General features: G+C 41.2%; 1 long non-coding RNA gene and 1 pseudogene across 2 annotated transcripts; both read right to left on the minus strand.

The window, feature by feature from the left end:
- Nucleotides 1–16,392, minus strand: part of LOC119309968 — a 46,083-nt pseudogene extending 29,691 nt beyond the window's left edge.
- Nucleotides 16,393–19,276: 2,884 nt separating this feature from the next.
- LOC119311405 lies at nucleotides 19,277–21,950 on the minus strand. Of its 2 annotated transcripts, XR_005151040.1 has the most exons (3): nucleotides 21,418–21,950; nucleotides 19,768–19,868; nucleotides 19,277–19,359 (listed from the first exon to the last, which is right to left on the minus strand). It is a non-coding gene; the product is annotated as an uncharacterized LOC119311405 (long non-coding RNA). The 2 variants fall into 2 exon arrangements; XR_005151041.1 differs by lacking the exons at nucleotides 19,277–19,359; nucleotides 19,768–19,868 and adding an exon at nucleotides 21,060–21,291.
- Between the last annotated feature and the right edge of the window lie 1,043 nt (nucleotides 21,951–22,993).

A 22,993-nucleotide genomic window follows, 5' to 3' on the forward strand; every position in this document is an offset into this window, starting at 1 on the left:
GGCATGCACCGACGTGGCGCTGGATTCCCATCTCCTCGCGGGATCCATCTGTCTGCGTCGGTGGCCTGCAGGGAGCGGCACATCCGCCGTCTACGCGTCGGATCCCGCGGATCCGCGAGGCTGACCCCAACGGCGCTGGCGCCGGTGCTGCGTCAACGTCAACGGCGCGCGCTCCTGCTAGTGGGATGCCTGACTGGCTGCTCGCTTGCATCAACTTGGACGCCGACGGCGCCGGGAGAGGAGGAGTCTTCTCGCTCGGGGTTGGGGGATGACGTGGTTTCAGCGACGACGAGATGCTGCTCGCCCATCTTCTCCTCACTTACCAAATCCAGCGCAGCGCAGCGTAGGGGTAAGCACAGCCGCCTCCTCTGCTCTCTCACCGTTTTCACCGCCCCTCTTCTCCCTCGACGGTGTTCTCATGCGCCACAGCAGCTTACTAACACTGTCGTTTTTTCTGTCTTTCTTTTGTTGGCAGCAGGGGAAGAAGGAGGAGGAGGAGTTCAGCACGGGGCCCCTCTCCATTCTCATGCTCAGCGTCAAGAACAACGCCCTGGTTGGTTTGGTTTGGTCGACTTCTTGCCTCTGTTGATTGAGATATCAGCTTAGCGAGGGTATATTTTCTGCAGTAGTAGTACTTACTGACTTACTGTCTGTCTGCATATCCGTGTGGACTGAACACCTGGCCTTCTGGAGTGCTGGTGTTCTCCGTTGTGCGTGCACTTGTTAAAACACACCAATCGACTTATTCGCCTATGATCCCGTCGTGCAAGTGAATACTAGTTTCCCTCTTAGTGCTACAATGCTAAGCGCACCATCTCATAAATGTGTCAGTAATTAACCACTGTTTGGTGCAGCCTTTCGTCAAATGCCTTTGGTAATAGTGTGGCACTGCAAAGTTGAATGCACCATTGCGTACAATTGAGGGCTAGTCATTTGGAGATTAATTCTGACCTCGATATCTCGATAGGTCTGGACGGATAATAATTAACTAATACTACTAAATGACAGCCATTTGGCTACATTCAGGCGAGCTAAAGCTTTGACTAACATCGGTCTTTCCAATTCAGGCGAGTTAGCCTGTCAGCAACAAGAACAGCTGCCCATCCTCTCCCCACTGGGAATTTAATCTTGCTATACTGAAGTCGAGCTCTTTGATTATGCATTTTTAGTGTAGATTCTTTCATGTTAACTAATTGGAACAAGTTCTAATTAGGTCACGGAATAGTTTGCTTGGTCCTTCATATCTAAAGCTTGCATGTACTGTAGAAGCTCTACATTATGCTAATACTTGCTTGTGTAACATCTTTCATGGCATACTTCTAAATGGACAAGTACGTGCGACGTCCAGCGTCAATGATGATGCGGACCATATGTTCAAGTGTTCAATTGCAGCCCCATCCATTGCATCGACACAAAGGTATGTACTCCGTCTTGCTGAACAGATATGGGCCTGATGCTTGATGTCCTTATGCCTGATGCATGTATCATGTGGCATACACATAATTAACTTTGACATAGTTGCTCTGTTACAGCAGATGGCAAGATGAATAGCTAGTGTCTATTTAATTCCATCATGCACCTGGTAGTTTAATAGGTACTATTGATTGAATATGAATGTTATTCCATATACTCAAATGGAACTTCGATCTGCTGTAACTTTGAATGATGGTTTTTAAACCTTGTCGTGTATGTGAAACATTCCTTGCTCGTTTGCTGCTAAGTTTGTCATATGTGCCAACTCAATTCCCAATTTTGATCAATAGCCATATTCTGGATAAGTAGAATGATCTGGTTAATAATAATAATAAGTAGAATGATAATATACTGGTGTATCTTTACTTTTTATTTTAAAAGTACTCTGTATTCTATCAGTGACTTACCTTTTGTTCTCTTTTGAATGCTCAGATGTTTTGCATCAGCCTGTCATTGCTTGCTAAGGGAGAAGCGGGACTTGGAGAAGAAATCTTTCCATTAAGCAGATTACATGTTTGGTTGTTGTGAAGTACCAGATAGGCTAGTTCTATTTTTTTCACGATCCTGGAGTATTTCAGCAGTGCCATGCAAATGCAGTAGCGTTTGTTTTTTGTTTGTAAAAACTTAGTTAGCCCGCAGTCAGTTAGTAGTAGCTTAGCCAGCCAGCCTCAAATAGTATTGCTGGAATGAATGGTTGTAATATAATAACATTGCACGTTGCTTTGAAAATATATCAGAACTGGGTGATGTGTTGTAATGTCAATGGCATAATATTTTTTTTGGATTGGATCAATTTTTTCGGAACTGGGCTAGGCCCAAGTTATATTGGACAATTATTTTTGAGGGAAAAACATGAGAGGCCCAGCAATGAAATGGCCCAGAAAAATACATGATTAAAAAGAAAATGTGCTGTTAAAAGGGCCACGCAAAGAAATCAATAAGGCTGAATTGTTGGGCCAGACCCAAGTAGCTAATGAAAGCACAGGAAAAAAATACATTAAAAAGGCCGAATTAATGGGCTCGGCCGATGTAGAACACCAAATCGGACCGGGCTGAATCTTGTGCCACATCAGCTTGCCACGCTGGATGCCTACGTGGCCTGGGGAGGTTGCTAGTGACCAAAACGCCACAGTAGGAATATTTTGGTCGTAAACGTCTTTGACCATTCCAGAAGAAAGGTCGCTATAGTCAGTTTACGACGGCCAGCTTTTGACCTTCTGTTTTTGGTCACAAAAAGGTCATAAATGGAAATTTGTGACCTTTCAGTGACCAATAGTGGTGGTCATAAGTTGACATATTTCTTGTAGTGTCTGGAAGACCTACGAGGTTCGGTAGCAACTTGATCTGAAGTTTCATGATCATCATCATTAACTTCCTCACTAATTGGTGTAGGAATCGCTGGAACTGTCTTCTGTGATGAACTACTTTCACATAAGGGAGAAGGTACAATTACCTCATCAAGTTCTACTTTCCTCCCACTCACTTCCTTCGAGAGAAACTTCTTCTCTAGAAAGGATCCATCTTAGCAACGAATATCTTGCCTTCGGATCTGTGATAGAAGGTGTACCCAACAGTTTCCTTTGGGTATTCTATGAAGACACACTTCTCCGATTTAGGTTCGAGCTTATCAGGTTGAAACTTTTTCACATAAGCATCGCAGCCCCAAACTTTAAGAAACGACAACTTTGGTTTCTTGCCAAACCACAGTTCATAAGGCGTCGTCTCAACGGATTTTGATGGTGCCCTATTTAAAGTGAATGCAGCTGTCTCTAATGCATAACCCCATAATGATAGTGGTAAATCGATAAGAAACATCATAGATCGCACCATATCCAATAAAGTGCGGTTACGACGTTCGGACACACCATAACGCTGTGGTGTTCCATGTGGCGTGAGCTGTGAAACTATTCCACATTGTTTTATATGAAGGCCAAACTCGTAACTCAAATATTCTTCTCCACGATCAGATTGTAGAAACTTTATTTTCTTGTTATGATGATTCTTCACTTCACTCTGAATTTCTTTGAACATTTCAAATGTTTCAGACTTGTGTTTCATTAAGTAGATATACCCATATCTGCTCAAATCATCTGTGAAGGTCAGAAAATAACTATACTTGCCACGAGCATCAACACTCCTTGGATCGCATACATCGGTATGTATTATTTCCAATAAATAAGTAGCTCGTTCCATTGTTCCGAAGAAAGGAGTTTTAGTCATCTTGCCCAAAAGGCACGGTTCGCAAGCATCAAATGATTCATAATCAAGTGATTCCAAAAAAAAAACATCAGCATGGAGTTTCTTCATGCGCTTTACACCGATATGACCCAAACGGCAGTGCCACAAATAAGTTGCACTATCATTATCAACTTTGCATCTTTTGGCATCAATATTATGATTATGTGTATCACAATGATCGAGATCCAACAAACTATTTTCATTGGGTGTATGACCATCGAAGGCTTTATTTATGTAAACAGAATAACAATTATTCTCTGACTTTAAATGAATAACCGTATTGCAATAAACATGATCAAATCATATTCATGCTCAACGCAAACGCCAAATAACATTTATTTAGGTTTAACACTAATCCCGAAAGTATAGGGAGTGTGCGATGATAATCATATCAATCTTGGAACCACTTCCAACATACATCGTCACTTCACCCTCAACTAGTCTCTGTTTATTCTGTAACTCCTGTTTTGAGTTACTAATTTTTAGCAACCGAACAAGTATCAAATACTCAGGGGCTACTATAAACACTAGTAAGGTACACATCAATAACCTGTATATCAAATATACCCTTGTTCACTTTGCCATCCTTCTTATCCACCAAATATTCAGGGCATTTCCGCTTCCAGTGACCATTTCCTTTGCAGTGTAAGCACTCGGTTTCACGCTTTGGTCCAGCTTTGGGCTTCTTCGCGGGAGTGACAACTTGCTTGTCATTCTACTTGAAGTTCCCTTTCTTTCCCTTTGCCCTTTTCTTGAAACTAGTGATCTTGTCAATCATCAACACTTGATGCTCTTTTCTTGATTTCTACCTTCGTCGATTTCAGCATCACGAAGAACTCGGGAATCGTTTTCGTCATCCCTTGCATTATAGTTCATCACGAAGTTCTAGTAACTTGATGACGGTGACTAGAGAACTCTGCCAATCACTATCTTATCTGGAAGATGAACTCCCACTTGATTCAAGCGATTGTAGTACTCAGACAATCTAAGTACTTGCTCACTAGTTGAGCAATTCTCCTCCATCTTTTAGCTATAGAACTTGTTGGAGACTTCATATCTCTCAACTCGGGTATTTGCTTGAAATATTAACTTCAACTCCTGGAACATCTTATATGGTCCATGACGTTCAAAACGTCTTTGAAGTCCCGATTCTAAGCCGTTAAGCATGGTGCACTAAACTATCATGTAGTCATCATATTGAGCTAGCCAAACGTTCATAACGTCTGCATCTGCTCCTGCAATAGGTCTGTCACCTAGCGGTGCATCAAGGACATAATTCTTTTGTGCATGAATGAGGATAAACATCAGATCACGGATCCAATCCGCATCATTGCTACTGACATTTATCAACATAGTTTTTCTCTAGGAACATATCAAAAATAAACATAGGGGAGCAACAACGCGAGCTATTGATCTATAACATAATTTGCAAAATACTACCAGGACTAATTTCATGATAAATTAAAGTTCAATTAATCATATTACTTAAGAACTCCCACTTAGACAGACATCTCTCTAGTCATCTAAGTGATCACGTGATCCAAATTAACTAAACCATGTCCGATCATCACGTGAGATGGAGTAGTTTTCAATGGTGAACATCACTATGTTGATCATATCTACCACACTCGACCTTTCGGTCTCCGTGTTCCGAGGCCATATCTGCATGTGCTAGTCTCCTCAAGTTTAACCTGAGTATTCTGCGTGTGCAAAACTGGCTTACACCCGTTGTAGATGGACGTAGAGCTTATCACACCCGATCATCATGTGGTGTCTGGGCACGACGAACTTTGGCAACGGTGCATACTCCGGGAGAACACTTTTATCTTGAAATTTAATGATAGATCATCTTATAATGCTACCGTCAATCAAAGCAAGATAAGATGCATAAAAGATAAACATCACATGCAATCAATATAAGTGATATGATATGGCCATCATCATCTTGTGCTTGTGATCTCCATCTCCGAAGCACCGTCATGATCACCATCGTCACCGACGCGACACCTTGATCTCCATCGTAGCATCATTGTCGTCTCGCCAACTATTGCTTCTACGACTATTGCTACCGCTTAGTGATAAAGTAAAGCAATTACAGGGCGATTGCATTTCATACAATAAAGCGACAACCATATGGCTCCTGCCAGTTGCCGATAACTCGGTTACAAAACATGATCATCTCATACAATAAAATATAGCATCACGTCTTGACCATATCACATCACAACATGTCCTACAAAAACAAGTTAAACGTCCTCTACTTTGTTGTCGCAAATTTTACGTGGCTGCTACGGGCTGAGCAAGAACCGTTCTTACCTACGCATCAAAACCACAACGATAGTTCGTCAAGTTAGCGTTGTTTTAACCTTCGCAAGGACCGGGCGTAGCCACACTCGGTTCAACTAAAGTTGGAGAAACTGACACCCGCCAGCCACCTTTGTGCAAAGCACGTCGGTAGAACCAGTCTCGCGTAAGCGTACGCGTAATGTCGGTCCGAGCCGCTTCATCCAACAATACCGCCGAACCAAAGTATGACATGCTGGTAAGCAGTATGACTTGTATCGCCCACAACTCACTTGTGTTCTACTCGTGCATATAACATCAACGCATAAAACCTAGGCTCGGATGCCACTGTTGGGGAACATAGTAATTTTAAAAAAATTCCTACGCACACGCAAGATCATGGTGATGCATAGCAACGAGAGGGGAGAGTGTGTCTGTGTACCCTCGTAGACCGAAAGCGGAAGCGTTAGCACAACGCGATTGATTTAGTCGTACGTTTTCACGGCCCGACCGATCAAGCACCGAAACTTCGGGACCTCCGAGTTTTAGCACACGTTCAGCTCGATGACGTCCCTCGAACTCCGATCTAGCCGAGTGTCGAGGGAGAGTTCCGTCAGCACGACGGCGTGGTGATGATCTTGATGTTCTACCGTCGCAAGGCTTCGCCTAAGCACCACTATAATATTATCGAGGTGGACTATGGTGGAGGAGGGCACCGCACACGGCTAAGAGATCCAAGGGATCAATTGTTGTTGTGCCTAGAGGTGCCCCCTGCCCCCGTATATAAAGGAGCTAGGGGGAGGGGGTCGGCCGGCCAGGAGGGGCGCGCCAGGAGGAGTCCTCCTCTCACCGGGAGTAGGACTCCTCCCCTTCCTTGTTGGAGTAGGAGAGAAGGAAAGAGGGGGAGAGGAGGAAGGAAAAGGGGGATGCACCACTTGTCCAATTCGGACCAGAGGGGGGCTGCGTGCCTCCTTCCTTTCGACCTCTCTCCTCTATTCCCGTATGGCCCAATAAGGCCCATATACTTCCCGGCGAATTCCTGTAACCCTTCGGTACTCCGAAAAATATCCGAATCACTCGGAACCTTTCCGAAGTCCGAATATAGTCCTACAATATATCGATCTTTACGTCTCGACCATTTCGAGACTCCTCGTCATGTCCCCGATATCATCCGGGACTCCGAACTCCTTCGGTACATCAAAACTCATAAACTCATAATATAACTATCATCGAAACCTTAAGCGTGCGGACCCTACGGGTTCGAGAATAATGTAGACATGACCGACACACGTCTCCGGTCAATAACCAATAGCGTAACCTGGATGCTCATATTGGCTCCCACATATTCTACGAAGATCTTTATCGGTCAAATTGCATAACAACATACGTTGTTCCCTTTGTCATCGGTATGTTACTTGCCCGAGATTCGATCGTCGGTATCTCAATACCTAGTTCAATCTCGTTACCGGCAAGTCTCTTTACTCATTCCATAATACATCATCCTGCAACTAACTAATTAGTTGCAATGCTTGCAAGGCTTATAGTGATGTGCATTACCGAGTGGGCCCAAAGATACCTCTCCGACAATCGGAGTGACAAATCCTAATCTCGAAATACGCCAACCCAACATGTACCTTCGGAGACACCTGTAGAGCTCCTTTATTATCACCCAGTTATGTTGTGACGTTTGGTAGCACACAAAGTGTTCCTCCGGTAAACGGGAGTTGCATAATCTCATAGTCATAGGAACATGTATAAGTCATGAAGAAAGCAATAGCAACATACTAAATGATCAAGTGCTAAGCTAACGGAATGGGTCAAGTCAATCACATTCTCCTAATGATGTGATCCCGTTAATCAAATGACAACTCATGTCTATGGCTAGGAAACATAACCATCTTTGATCAACGAGCTAGTCAAGTAGAGGCATACTAGTGACACTCAGTTTGTCTATGTATTCACACATGTATCATGTTTCTGGTTAATACAATTCTAGCATGAATAATAAACATTTATCATGAAATACGGAAATAAATAATAACTTTATTATTGCCTCTAGGGCATATTTCCTTCAAACTTCGCCGGTGCATCCAAACCCCGTGATACGATACGCTCTATCACACATAAGCCTCCTTATATCTTCCTCAAAACAGCCACCATACCTACCCTATCATGGCATTTCGATAGACATTCTGAGATATATTGCCATGCAACTTCCATCATCATCATATACATGACTTGAGCATTCATTGTCATATTGCTTTGCATGATCGTAAGATAGCTAGCATGATGTTTTCATGGCTTGTCCGTTTTTTTGATGTCATTGCTATGCTAGATCATTGCACATCCCGGTACACCGCCGGAGGTATTCATATAGAATCATATCTTTGTTCTAGTATCGAGTTGTAATATTAAGTTGTAAGTAAATAGAAGTGTGATGATCATCATTATTAGAGCATTGTCCCAAAAAAAAGAGAGGCCAAAGAAGCCTAAATAAAAAAAGGGGGCCAAATAAGCCCGCAAAAAAGAAAAAGAAAAAAGAAAGAATAAAAGGGACAATGCTACTACCCTTTTACCACACTTGTGCTTCAATGTAGCACCATGTTCTTCATATAGAGTCTCTTGAGTTATCACTTTCATATACTAGTGGGAATTTTCATTATAGAACTTGGCTTGTATATTCCAACGATGGGCTTCCTCAAATGCCCTAGGTCTTCATGAGCAAGCAAGTTGGATGCACACCCACTTAGTTTCTAGTTTGAGCTTTCATATACTTATAGCTCTAGTGCATCCGTTGCATGGCAATCCCTACTCCTTGCATTGACATCAATTGATGGGCATCTCCATAGCCCATTGATTAGCCGCGTCGATGTGAGACTTTCTCCCTTTTTGTCCTCTCACATAACCCCTATCATCATACTCTATTCCACCCATAGTGCTATATCCATGGCTTGCGCTCATGTATTGCGTGAGGGTTGAAAAAGCTGAAGCGCGTTAAAAAGTATGAACCAATTGCTTGGCTGAAACCGGGGTTGTGCATGATTTGAATGCTTTGTGTGGTGAAGATGGAGCATAGCCAGACTATATGATTTTGTAGGGATGAGCTTTCTTTGGCTATGTTATTTTGATAAGGCATAATTGCTTGGTTAGTATGCTTGAAATATTATTGTTTTTATGTCAAATGATAGACTATTGCTTTTAATCACTCGTGTCTGAATATTCATGCCATGATTAGATACATGATCAAGATTATGATAGGTAGCATTCCACATCAAAAATTATCTTTTTTATCATTTACCTACTCGAGGACGAGCAGGAATTAAGCTTGGGGATGCTGATACGTCTCCGTCGTATCTATAATTTTTTATTGTTCCATGCCAATATTCTACAACTTTCATATACTTTTTGGCAACTTTTTATACTATTTTTGGGACTAACATATTGATCCAGTGCCAGTTCCTGTTTGTTGCATGTTTTTGTTTCGCAGAATATCCATATCAAATGGAGTCCAAGCGGGATAAAAACGGACGGAGAATTATTTTGGAATATTTATGATTTTTGGGAAGTAAAATCAACGCGAGACGGTGCCTGAGGGGGCCACGAGGCAGGGGGCGCGCCCTGGACCCTCGTGGGCACCCCGTAAGGCGGTTGATGCTCTTATTTTTCTGCAAGAAAGCTAATTTTATGAGAAAAATCTGGGCGAAAGATTCACCCCAATCGGAGTTATGGATCTCTGGATACAAAAGAAATGGTGAAAGGGAAGAATCAGAGAGCGCAGAAATAGAGAGAGACAGAGAGACAGATCCAATCTCGGAGGGGCTCTCGCCCCTCCCATGCCATGGAGGCCATGGACCAGAGGGGAAACCCTTCTCCCATCTAGGGAGAAGGTCAAGGAAGAAGAGGAAGGAGGGGGGCTCTCTCCCCCTCGCTTTGGGCGGCGCCGGAACATCGCTGGGGCCATCATCATCACCGCGATCTTCACCAACACCTCCGCCATCTTCGCCAACATCTCCATCACCTTCCCCCTCTATCTATAGCGGTCCACTCTCCCGCAACCCGATGTACCCTCTACTTGAACATGGTGCTTTATGCTTCATATTATTATTCAATGATGTGTTGCCATCCTATGATGTCTGAGTAGATTTTTGTTGTCCTATCGGTGGTTGATGAATTGCTATGATTGATTTAATTTGCTTGTGGTTATGTTGCTGTCCTTTGGTGCCCATCATATGAGCGCGCGCGTGGATCACACCATAGGGTTAGTTGTATGTTGATAGGACTATGTATTGGAGGGCAAAAGTGACGGAAGCTTTAACCTAGCATAGAAATTGATGCATACGGGATTGAAGGGGGAGCAATATATCTTAATGCTATGGTTGGGTTTTACCTTAATGAACGTTAGTAGTTGCGGATGCTTGCTAATAGTTCCAATCATAAGTGCATAGAATTCCAAGTCAGGGATGACATGCTAGCAGTGGCCTCTCCCACATAAAACTTGCTATCGGTCTAGTAAAGTAGTCAATTGCTTAGGGACAATTTCGCAACTCCTACCACCACTTTTCCACACTTGCTATATTCACTTTAGTTGTGTCTCTATCTAAACAACCCCTAGTTTTTATTCTTGTGCTCTTTATTACCTTGCTAACCTATCCAAAAACACCTACAAAGTACTTCTAGTTTCATAATTGTTCTAGGTAAAGTGAACGTTAAGCGTGCGTAGAGTTGTATCGGTGGTCGATAGAACTTGAGGGAATATTTATTCTACCTTTAGCTCCTCGTTGGGTTTGACACTCTTACTTATCGAAAACTGTTGCGATCCCCTATACTTGTGGGTTATCAATGCTCAACGCAAACACCAAATAACACTTATTTAGGTTCAACCCTAATCCCGAAAGTATAGGGAATGTGCGATGATCATATCAATCTTGGAACTACTTCCAACACACATCGTCACTTCACCCTTAACTAGTCTCTGTTCATTCTGCAACTCCCGTTTCGAGTTACTAATCTTAGCAACTGAACTAGTATCAAATACTAAGGGGTTGCTATAAACACTAGTAAAGTACACATCAATAACATGTATATCAAATATACCTTTGTTCACTATGCCATCCTTCTTATCCGCCAAGTATCTAGGGCAGTTCCACTTCTAGTGACCAGTCCCTTTGCAGTAGAAGCACTTAGTCTCAGGCTTAGGTCCAGACTTGGGCTTCTTCACTTGACCAGCAACTTGCTTGCCATTCTTCTTGAAATTCCCATTCTTCCCTTTGCCCTTTTTCTTGAAACTAGTGGTCTTGTCAACCATCAACACTTGATGTTTTTCTTGATTTCTACCTTCGTCGATTTCAGTATCACGTAGAGCTTGGGAATCGTTTCCGTTATCCCTTGCATATTATAGTTTATCACGAAGTTCTAGTAACTTGGTGATAATGACTAGAGAACTCTGCCAATCACTATCTTATCTGGAATATTAACTCCCACTTGATTCAAGTGATTGTAGTACTCAGACATTCTGATCACATGCTCAATAGCTGAGCAATTCTACTCCATCTTGTAGGCAAAGTACTGTCGGAGGTCTCATACCTCTTGACACGGGCATGAGTATGAAATACCAATTTCAACTCTCAGAACATCTTATATGCTCCGTGGCGTTCAAAACATTTTTGAAGTCCCGGTTCTAAGCCGTAAAGTATGGTGCACTAAACTATCAAGTAGTTATCATACCGAGCTTTATCAAACGTTCATAACGTCTACATCTGCTCCTGCAATAGGTCTGTCACCTAGCGGTGCATCAAGGACATAATTCTTCTGTGCAGCAATGAGGATAATCCTCAGATCATGGATCCAATCCGCATCATTGCTACTAACATCTTTCAACATAGTTTTTCACTAGGAACATATCAAAATAAACGAGGAGCAACATCGCGAGCTATTGATCTACAACATAGTTATGCAAATACTATTAGGACTAAGATCATGATAAATTAAAGTTCAATTTAATCATATTACTTAAGAACTCCCACTTAGATAGACATCCATCTAATCATCTAAATGATCACGTGATCCAAATCAACTAAACCATGTATGATCATCACGTGAGATGGAGTAGTTTTCAATGGTGAACATCACTATGTTGATCATATCTTCTATATGATTCACGCTCGACCTTTCGGTCTTCAGTGTTCCGAGGCCATATCTGCATATGCTAGGCTCGTCAAGTTTAACCTGAGTATTCCGCGTGTGCAACTGTTTTACACCCGTTGTATTTGAACGTAGAGCCTATCACACCAGATCATTACGTGGTGTCTCAGCACGAAGAACTTTCACAACAGTGCATACTCAGGGAGAACACTTATACCTTGATAATTTAGTGAGAGATCATCTTATAATGCTACCGTCAATCAAAGCAAGATAAGATGCATAAAAGATAAACATCACATGCAATCAATATAAGTGATATGATATGGCCATCATCATCTTGTGCTTGTGATCTCCATCTCCGAAGCACCGTCATGATCACCATCGTCACCGGCGCGACACCTTGATCTCCATCGTAGCATTGTTGTCGTCTCGCCAACTTATGCTTCTACGACTATTGCTACCGCTTAGTGATAAAGTAAAGCATTACAGGGCGATTGCATTGCATACAATAAAGCGACAACCATATGGCTCCTGCCAGTTGCCGATAACTCGATTACAAAACATGATCATCACATACAATAAAATATAGCATCATGCCTTGACCATATCACATCACAACATGCCCTGCAAAAACAACTTAGACGTCCTCTACTTTGTTGTTGCAAGTTTTACGTGGCTGCTATGGGCTGAGCAAGAACCGTTCTTACCTACGCATCAAAACCACAATGATAGTTTGTCAAGTTAGTGATGTTTTAACCTTCTCAAGGACCGAGCGTAGCCACACTCGGTTCAACTAAAGTTGGAGAAACTGACACCCGCCAGCCACCTGTGTGCAAAGCACGTCGGTAGAACCAGTCTCGCGTAAGCGTACGCGTAATGTCGGTCTGGGCCGCTTCATCCAATAATACCGCCGAACCAAAGTATGACATGCTGGTAAGCAGTATGACTTATATCGCCCACAACTCACTTGTGTTCTACTCGTGCATATAACATCTACGCATAAAACCAGGCTCGGATGCCACTGTTGAGGAACGTAGTAATTTCAAAAAAATTCCTACGCACACACAGGATCATCGTGATGCATAGCAACGAGAGGGGAGAGTGTTGTCCACGTACCCTCGTAGACCGAAAGCGGAAGCATTAGCACAACGTGGTTGATGTAGTCGTACGTCTTCACGATCCGACCTATTAAGTACCGAACGCACGACACCTCCGAGTTCAGCACACGTTCAGCTCGATGACGTCCCTCGAACTCCGATCCAGCCGAGCTTTGAGGGAGAGTTCTGTCAGCACGACGGTGTGGTGACGATGATGATGTTCTACCGATGCAGGGCTTCGCCTAAGCACCATTACGATATTATCGAGGTGGATTATAGTGGAGGGGGGCACCGCACACGGCTAAGAGACCAAGAGATCAATTGTTGTGTCTATGGGGTGCCCCTGCCCCCGTATATAAAGGAGCAAGGGAGGGAGAGGCGGCCGGCCAGGAGGAGGTGCGCCAGGAGGAGCCGTACTCCCACCGGGAGTAGGACTCCCTCTTTTCCTATTTGGAGTAGGAGAAGGGGAAAGGAGGAGGGAGAGAGGAAGGAAAGGGGGACGCCGCCCCCCTCCTTGTCCAATTCGGACTAGAGGGGGAGGGGGCGTGCGGCCTGCCCTGGCCACCCCTCCTCTTCTCCACTAAGGCCCATGTAGGCCCATTAAACCCCCGGGAGGGTTCAGGTAACCCCCGGTACTCCGGTAAAATCCCGATTTCACCCGAAACACTTCCGATATCCAAATATAGGTTTCCAATATATCAATCTTTATGTCTCGACCATTTCGAGACTCCTCGTCATGTCCGTGATCACATCCGGGACTCCGAACTATCTTCGGTACATCAAAACACATAAAATCATAATATAACCGTCATCAAACTTTAAGTGTGCGGACCCTACGGGTTCGAGAACTATGTAGACATAACCGAGACATATCTCCGGTGAATAACCAATAGCGGAACCTGGATGCTCATATTGGCTCCTACATATTCTATGGAGATCTTTATCGGTCAAACCGCATAACAGCATATGTTGTTCCCTTTGTCATCGGTATGTTACTTGCCCGAGATTCGATCGTCGCTATCTCAATACCTAGTTCAATCTCGTTACCGGCAAGTCTCTTTACTCGTTCTGTAATACATCATCCCGTAACTAACTCATTAGTTACAATGCTTGCAAGGCTTATTTTGATGTGCATTACGGAGTGGGCCCAGAGATACCTCTCCGACAATCGGAGTGACAAATCCTAATCTCGAAATACGCCAACCCAACAAGTACCTTTGGAGACACCTATAGAGCACCTTTATAATCACTCAGTTATGTTGTGACGTTTGGTAGCACACAAAGTGTTCCTCCGATAAACGGGAGTTGCATAATCTCATAGTCATAGGAACATGTATAAGTCATGAAGAAAGCAATAGCAACATACTAAACGATCAAGTGCTAAGCTAACGGAATGGGTCAAGTCAATCACATCATTCTCCTAATGATGTGATCCCGTTAATCAAATGACAACTCATGTCTATGGCTAGGAAACATAACCATCTTTATTCAACGAGCTAGTCAAGTAGAGGCATACTAGTGACATTCTGTTTGTCTATGTATTCACACATGTATTACATTTCCGGTTAATATAATTCTAGCATGAATAATAAACATTTATCATGAGAATAAGGAAATAAACAATAACTTTATTATTGCCTTTAGGACATATTTCCTTCACTAAATCCCTGTTCTGCACTGGTGTCTCTTAACCCAATATGTCTCACCATGTTTTTAGGAATGGCTAGTTATTGAAGATAAGGCTAAGAGATGATCCGTTGTAGACATTTTGTCATCTCTAAGTTACATGCAAGACTTAAGATAAGACTATCTTATCAACCATACACGCCCTTAGCCTTGTCCTGTTTTAGGTGCTTGGAGTGGTTTTCCTCCCTATCTTGTTGTTCGCAACCAGTAGGGATTCTTGCAATTGAACTTCATTTCTTTTAGTATAAAGCAAAGGTACGCCATTGGCGTACTCTGTCTCTTTCTCTCTCTCTCTCTCAAAAAGAAGAAGCTTGCAACGGTTGCATTGTGGAGAAGAGATCTTGTCAGTTGTTGCAGGCAATGGAGGCCCCCAAGTGTGAGACAGCGCCATTTGTTGTGCCATCGAACTGGTCTTCTTGAAGATCTTACATATGGTCCAAGAGTCTTGTTTTGGGCAACAGAAAAGTGACCTTAAGAATCTGACGTGGCATTTGAATTTAGCTCCGTAACTACATAATATGAATTGAATTGTGTACGTTGAGCAGGATGCTCTTGTCGATTGGGAAGTGATGGATCGGTGAGCGAAGGAAGCCTGAAGTCATGCGTCATCCAGTCGGTTTGATCCCCCTTGCATTGTTAGAACTAATCTTGATATTTTGTATCTGCATATTTTGTATCTGGGTATTTTGTTTTGTACTGCATGTAGCTAGTCGTGTGTTCTCGTAGTAGTCTATTGCAGTCCGGCATGAAGCGGAAAGTTGTACGGTTTCGTGATGTACCCGTGGATCATGAGACGTCCGCTGCGATTCCGAGATTGGTGCTAGCGATTGCTGTATAAGCTGAAAACGTTTCATATTTTGCTATACATGTCAAATATTACTGACTGTTCTAACTTATACACTGTCCTCTTTCCTGACGATAGTACGTGGGTCCCCTGCTTTCTTGTCAATATGAAGATGAAAATATCTACTCCCCGTTGTTCCTATCCATTCCCCCCGTCCTCTATTCTTTCTCTGTTCTTCTCCATTGCTCAAGTTCTTATTGTATTTCAAGGTTTTCCTGCCTTCTTCTTTTGCTAGATTTCGGTCCGTTGCTTCAACTTCGTTCATTCTAGATGAACTATCTGACCATCGTTCATGCCTGTACAGTTCGTTCAACAGATTGAAAGTAGAAACTCTGGAAGTATTTCACCGCCGTTACAGATCCGTCATATCAAGCAAGAACAAGTTAAAGCTAAAGCACACACGTATGGGTGAGCTATGAATCATCGTTTTGTTCTTAATAATTTATCCTTGTTAATCATAAACAAATGGTGGTTATATCTATAGATTTTATTTATATTATGTATGAAACAAGCATTTGAAAAGCATACTTAGTCAGGAGTGTATAGATTTCAATTACATTTTTAATCTTATTTCACTTATTTTCTTCTGTGTAATATACGTTTTCACATATCTAAATGTGCTACCTGCATGATTTCACATTTAATAACTAATTTCAGTAGAATGTATGAATATACTTGTACTTCACATTTTTTGCATTTTGTAATATAACTTTCACATACACTGTGCTATCTGCCTGATTTGTGATTTCTAACTATTTTTGGTGTGGTTTCAATTTTGTCGGCATGGATGTTGATAATGGATGTATGAATGGTAGCTTCATGGATGTGCTAAATATGGTAGAAGACCGACAAACTTATTTCACATCAAGGTATGGTTTAGCTTTAAAGATATTTGTTATTTTAAATTAATCCAACTTGCAACATACTTTGTTAATCTGGATATGAATACTAAATGAATTATATGTTCTTTCAAAATGTAGCATTGTTGATACTCAGATTGTTGAAGAAAGCTCCACAAAAGAACAATCTGAAGATTTTTCAGATGCAAGAGACGTTCTTTCTCAACAAAATCTTAGGTATGCAAATAGTGTATTTATATTGATATTATCAGTCTAAGTAGAATGGCTTACATAGAAAAATTATATTGAAAGGATTGATCTCGACGAATACAACAATGAGCTTGAAGAAGTTCAATCTAAATTTGGAACAAATAATGGTACTGAAGAAAAGGTTGATGGTGAAAAAACTACTCTGGATGAAGATTACTTATTTTCAGCATATAAAGTTGATGAAGAAGGAACTGTAAAACTGGAAGATAACATGTATAATTTTCTAAATATAATCATTATAAAATTTACTACATGCTAATTGATATTATTTTTGTACTTTGGTAAATGGAGCTATTAAAGAAGGTATGAGACCATACTGTCAAGATAAATCTTTGGATATGTTCAAACCTTATGTTGGTATGAAGTTGGGATCTCTAGCTGAAGCATGACTTTTACAACACATATTCTTGGGTTCTTGGTTTTAGCATCAGAAATGGAGACAATTTTCTGAATGTCAAAGATATTCAGACAATGCAAGAGTACAAGTGTCAGCGCAGTGTGAGTATTGCTAATAATTTAGTTTAATCAACAAATAATTATATGATATGTATTATTTTTATATATTGTTTTTAACACACATTTTATTATTTCACAGGGTATAAACAAGAATGCAAGAGTACAAGTATTGTTAATAATTTAGTTTAATCAACAACTAGATGTGGTTGCAAAGCTGAATTAAGGGTCCATTTGAATGATTCTGGAGAATGGTATGTCAAAAGTTTCAAAGAAGAACACAACCATGAGCTTGTTGAAAGTTGTGGTCAAAAGAAACACATGTATTCTCATTAGCATATTGATCCAGCAGCAAGAGATCTTATTAAGCATTCGAGACAAAATGATGTTTCACTTACAAGGGTAAATTCTGTCATATCAGATATGTATGGTTCAACCACTAAAGTGCCTTTTAGTAAAAGGAAACTTAGAACTGTCTGTTCTCAAATTGCAAGCGAGAACATACAAAATGATATTGCCAAGACATTAGAATTTTTTAGAGAGAAAATTGCGCAAGATGATAGATTTGCTTTTACTGCACAAGTTGATGATGATAATAGGTTGAAGGCTATAATGTGGACTAGTGGACGAAGTAGGGCACTTTATCAGTATTTTGGCGATGCAATCACATTTGACACTACTTATGGTACAAACATTTAGAATATGCCATTTGGAATGTTTGTCGGGGTCAGCAATCATTTTGAGAGTGTCATTTTTGCTCGAGTATTGCTTACAAATGAAAAGGTTGAAAATTTCAAATGGGCTTTCAAAGAATTTGTTGCAATGATGGGTGGTAAAGCTCCTATTACTATTCTTACTGGTATGATATGTCTACTATTTAATTTAGTATGTGTTTATTGATTAGATTCATATTGAAAATGTTGTGAATAATTTGCAGATCAGGCACTTGCAATTGCTAATGCAATCAAAACAGAATTACCAAATACCACTCATAGATAGTGTAAATGGCATGTCCTAAAGAGAGCTCATGAACTTCTTGGACAAACATACAAGAAATACAAGACTTTTGCTGGTGATTTCCACAAGTTAGTAAATCATATGCTTACGGTTGAAGAGTTGGAAAAAGCTTGGCAGATTATAATTGATAATATTGTCTCAAGGACGATGCTTTCATGAAAAGAGCTTATGAAGTAAGGGAAATGTGGGCTAAACCATACTTTCAAAAGATTTTCTGTGCTAGGATGTGTAGTACACAAAGAAGTGAATGTGTGTGTATATATATATATATATACTAGCACATATGCCCGTGCGTTGCAACGGAAGATAAAATAGTATGCATTTATTTTAAGTTAGTGAGAATTATTTGTACAAGTAAAACTTTGTGTGCAAACGAAAAAGAAACATTTAACTTCTCAGTTTCGCCGTCTGTTAAGGAAGCAATCCGCTATTTTTCCATTCATTGATTGAGGGCATTTAAGAGTTTTGTTATGTCATCGGACGCTAAACAAGGCCCATTAGTTAATCGATCTACTTTTCCTTTCAATCGACGGGATTTTAAGGTATGAAGTTTCTGAATATTCTAGCAAACATGAACAATATTTTAAATCCTCAACAGTTTTTTGAAAATTATGTACACTTTTGTAAAAACGCGAATAAAATATGTAGGGAACATCTTTTAAGATTCACAAACATTTTCTGAAAACATATTTTTTTTTTAAAGATGAACATTATTTGGATTTCTGAACATTACTTCAAAATGGGACATGTGCTGAAAATCATAAGATTTTTAGAAAATGTGTATCTTTTATACACGGACATTTTTTTGGAAAAAATGGAAACTTTGTGCAAGTTCTAATATTTTATGAAATAGCAACAAAATTTTGGATATTTTCTAAAATTTGTTTTTTCATTCGGAATATTTTTTTTAGAATTTTTAATTTGCAAAATAAATAGGCATAAAGTTGAAACTTACAGTGTGCAGGTTGGGCAGCTTCTTGTTCACCATCTTTTCGAGAGCAAGAGCCAAACTCCATTGCTAAAACCACAAGAGGCGCTCAAGTAAGAACACATCAAGTTTTCACAAGCTAGGTTCCACAAAATGAAAGCAGCAAATCAGAGAAATATCTGAATTTAACAGCTTGCTACTTTCTTTCGGATTTGTTTCGTGTCCTTGTATATTTGACCGACGCCGTATTGAGTTCAAAAGGTCATTGCAGAGCAGCTACATAACTTTCTAACAGCAAAAAACTGACATCTATTTGATGAAGCTAAATAACTTTACATATAAGTACTAACTTTATTACCTTGTGATCAAGTATTACTTTGCCTAGATGATTAACCTGGCACAAATGACATACCATTTTGAACAACTGAATATGCATAAACAGACACCTCTTGTGCAAAACTCATCAATAAAAACACACACAAGCATAAAGAAACTTACCATACAGAGCATCACCTTTTTCAGAGTGGTCAAACTCCGTTAATGGAGTCGCGATGAACTGGAGTCTGACCCACATCCTTGTTTTTCCGATGAAAACACAACTACACAAGAATACACCAAGCATCACCCTACGGTTTCTAGCTAGCACACACGGTACAATGGTATTAATCTCTCATACAATCATGATAATCTGCATTGGATAGCAACAATAAATATAATCAGTGGCCGTACCAATAAACAGTAGAAATATCTAATAATTTCTCTCTTGAGCAGGAGCACGAAAAGCATAACAGAAACATCACATAACTGATCCAAATCATATTCACTCTGAACAAAATTGCCTCAAGCAGAGCAAAGAACAGCATACATATATATATTTACTAAAGCAAATATGGCGTGCGTTGCAACGGGAGAAGAAATTAGTCTGTATACAAATTTAGTGACGAATAGATCTGCAAAACACGTTCATAGTTCATACGAACTTTAGTCTTAACCAAGATCCATGGAAGCATGAGTAAAACATTTTGAGCACGGTACTCATGATACATGTCTAGTTAACTGTTCCGGTCATGTCAAGCATCTCATCAAGATCTTATAATGTTTGTAGTCATTCACTAACTAAAATCCTAATATTTTTCTTACCATCATAACGTATATTTTTTTCCAATCTGAGCCCTTGTTATCTGCCTCAACTTTTGTTATCTACCTCAACTTACTTGTATAAAGAACGACAAACATAATAAGCATACTTCGAAGAGCACCAAGTAGATAAAAATGCAATATTTAGGAGTAACCGACAACAAGCAGAGCAAGCTTAGAGCCCGACCAGCTATGTGAAGTGACTGCCTAGAACATTAAATACGCACACATGAAAGATGGAAGCCCTTAAATCCATGAATTGTAGTGCTAATGAACATACACTACTTAGAAGCAAGCATGGATAACACCATTCAGATCTTCTTGGTGTTTATTATTTTCCTCTATTTTCAGGATACAAAATCCATTTACTTGTTTATTAGGTGGCAGAATCATCAAGCAGTCTGGCAAATCTCTTCGAGGCCAAAATAAGGTTCTTGTGCCCTTCAAGAAAAATGCTTAGGGGTGTTGACTAAAGGGCCAAAAGTTGAGGACACAAAGACCATCTCCAGTTCCTTTTCAACCATCTGACACCATACATACTTGTGCTAACATCAAATTAAAATTTCCTACTGACTCGCAGATGATCACTCACGCTTCAACTGAATATTTTGGGATCCAAAAGTGTTGACTCACGAGTCACAATACAAAGACTATTTTGCATTGCTTTTTCAAGCATCCAACACAAGGTGTGTGCGACCTGTATATTAATTCACTATAACATACTGCCTAGTCCCAAGCTGAGTACACAGGAGAACATTAGGTAATATCTAGTGTAGCACATCACCACCTAAGAAACTACTCTAGATCATACAACCAACAGAAATGTTGTGCCCACGATAGTTTCACACACTATTTTTGCACGATGCTCCCATCGATGGCTGCTGCCTGCAAAACATATGGGATGAACGGCTGTAGTTTTGTGTCGTCTGAAAATCTTTCGCAAACGGTCATCCATGTAGCACTGCTCTACAATCAATATTGTACTATGTAGCATAGGCAAAGGCAGCGTACCAGGGTCCAGATTGTGTCGTTCGCGTAAGGACTGGGTTGGCGACGGGCATCGGCGAACTGCACATGGTAGTGAGGAAGGAGAACGGGTTTGCCACGTCGACGCACCACGCTCGTGTTCCTCGTTGTGGGTGGCAGCCTCGAAGTACACGAATCGGCGGCGGCTTGGAGGTCTTTCCATGGCCGTGCACGCGGAACTGCTTATGGTCGGCGAATCTCGGAGGGCAACAGCGGGATTAGGCAGGCTCACGGGATGCCCAGGGCGTGCTGCTGCTCCCTGCCTCTCCTCGCGGGCGAATCTCGGCTGAGTAGGCGCTCATGGTAGAGAAGAAAGAGGGGATCAGGATGGTGGCCACGCTGGTGGAGGAGATCGGGTGAGCCCCGGACAGTTTCAGGTTAAAGAAGGATTGGATCAGGAAATAGAAGGATTGGACTAAAGAACAGGAAAGAGATTGCCTTGGATCGAAGAAGAGGAAGGAGACCTGGTCTGTGGCGGCGGCGCATTGATCTGCGGTGGGAGACGTCCTCCTGTATCGAGAGGAAGAAAGGGGTCGATGGAAGAAGGAGACGATGCGGCAACAGATCGTCTTCTATTTTTTTGGGAGGGGGTGAAGGAAGGAAAGCCCCACTAGTAGAAAAACACCTAATAGTCCCGGTTCATAAAGGCCTTTAGTTCCGGTTCATGAACCGGGACTAACGGGTCGTTATTAATACCTCCACCCATTAGTCTCGGTTCAAACACGAACCGGGACCAATGTGCCTCCACGTGGCCTGTGCGCCGAGCCCAGTCAGGGGGTCTTTGGTTCCGGTTGGTGGCACCAACCGGGACCAAAAGTCCATGTTTTTTTTATAGAAAAGTGGCTGCTTTAGGGGTTTTGGGGGTTATTTTTAGGTTGTTATTAGCTAGCTAACACAGAGAAGTGTCATCTTTTATATCTTCGTCCTTGGTTTACCAACGTTGCTGCTATATATGTTCATTTCACCCGCTGATATAATAACTCATGCATGCTCGCATCATACATCATCATATATAATAACAAGTACTACTAATCATGCATCATCATATAACTTCTACTCGTTATTAATGATAAGTCATACGATCATCATCCTCATAGTCATCGAACCCAACCCTACATAATTGTTCTTAGCACATGATCATCAGTATCAGGTAGGACCTAAACATCCTTAAGGTAAAATAGCATAAAATAATATAGACACTGACTCTCCATTATGAAGAATGGCGATCATCATGTCTCCAATTCTTGCCCTTCGCTGCTTTTTGCTTCCAAGAAGCTCTTTACGACTGTCCATACATTTTTTTCCATTCTTTGATTGTCATGTCTTCACTTCTTTTAGAAACCCGGTATGGACAGTTGAGATTCGTAGGAAGACCTGGTTGTATGTTCCAAACATGAAGGGTACCGTGCGTATACATCAGATGAGGCACACAATCATTCGGGATTATCTGTTAAAAAACATAGTAATAACTTTGTAGTTAGCAATGATGTACTAGTAAACAAATGGAGTAATAATTAATGTCCGTGTGCAAACTGCATCTGCGTGTGTGACTCTCAGCAAA

This window comes from Triticum dicoccoides, chromosome 5B (assembly GCF_002162155.2).
Source record: "Triticum dicoccoides isolate Atlit2015 ecotype Zavitan chromosome 5B, WEW_v2.0, whole genome shotgun sequence".
NCBI lineage: Eukaryota > Viridiplantae > Streptophyta > Magnoliopsida > Poales > Poaceae > Triticum > Triticum dicoccoides.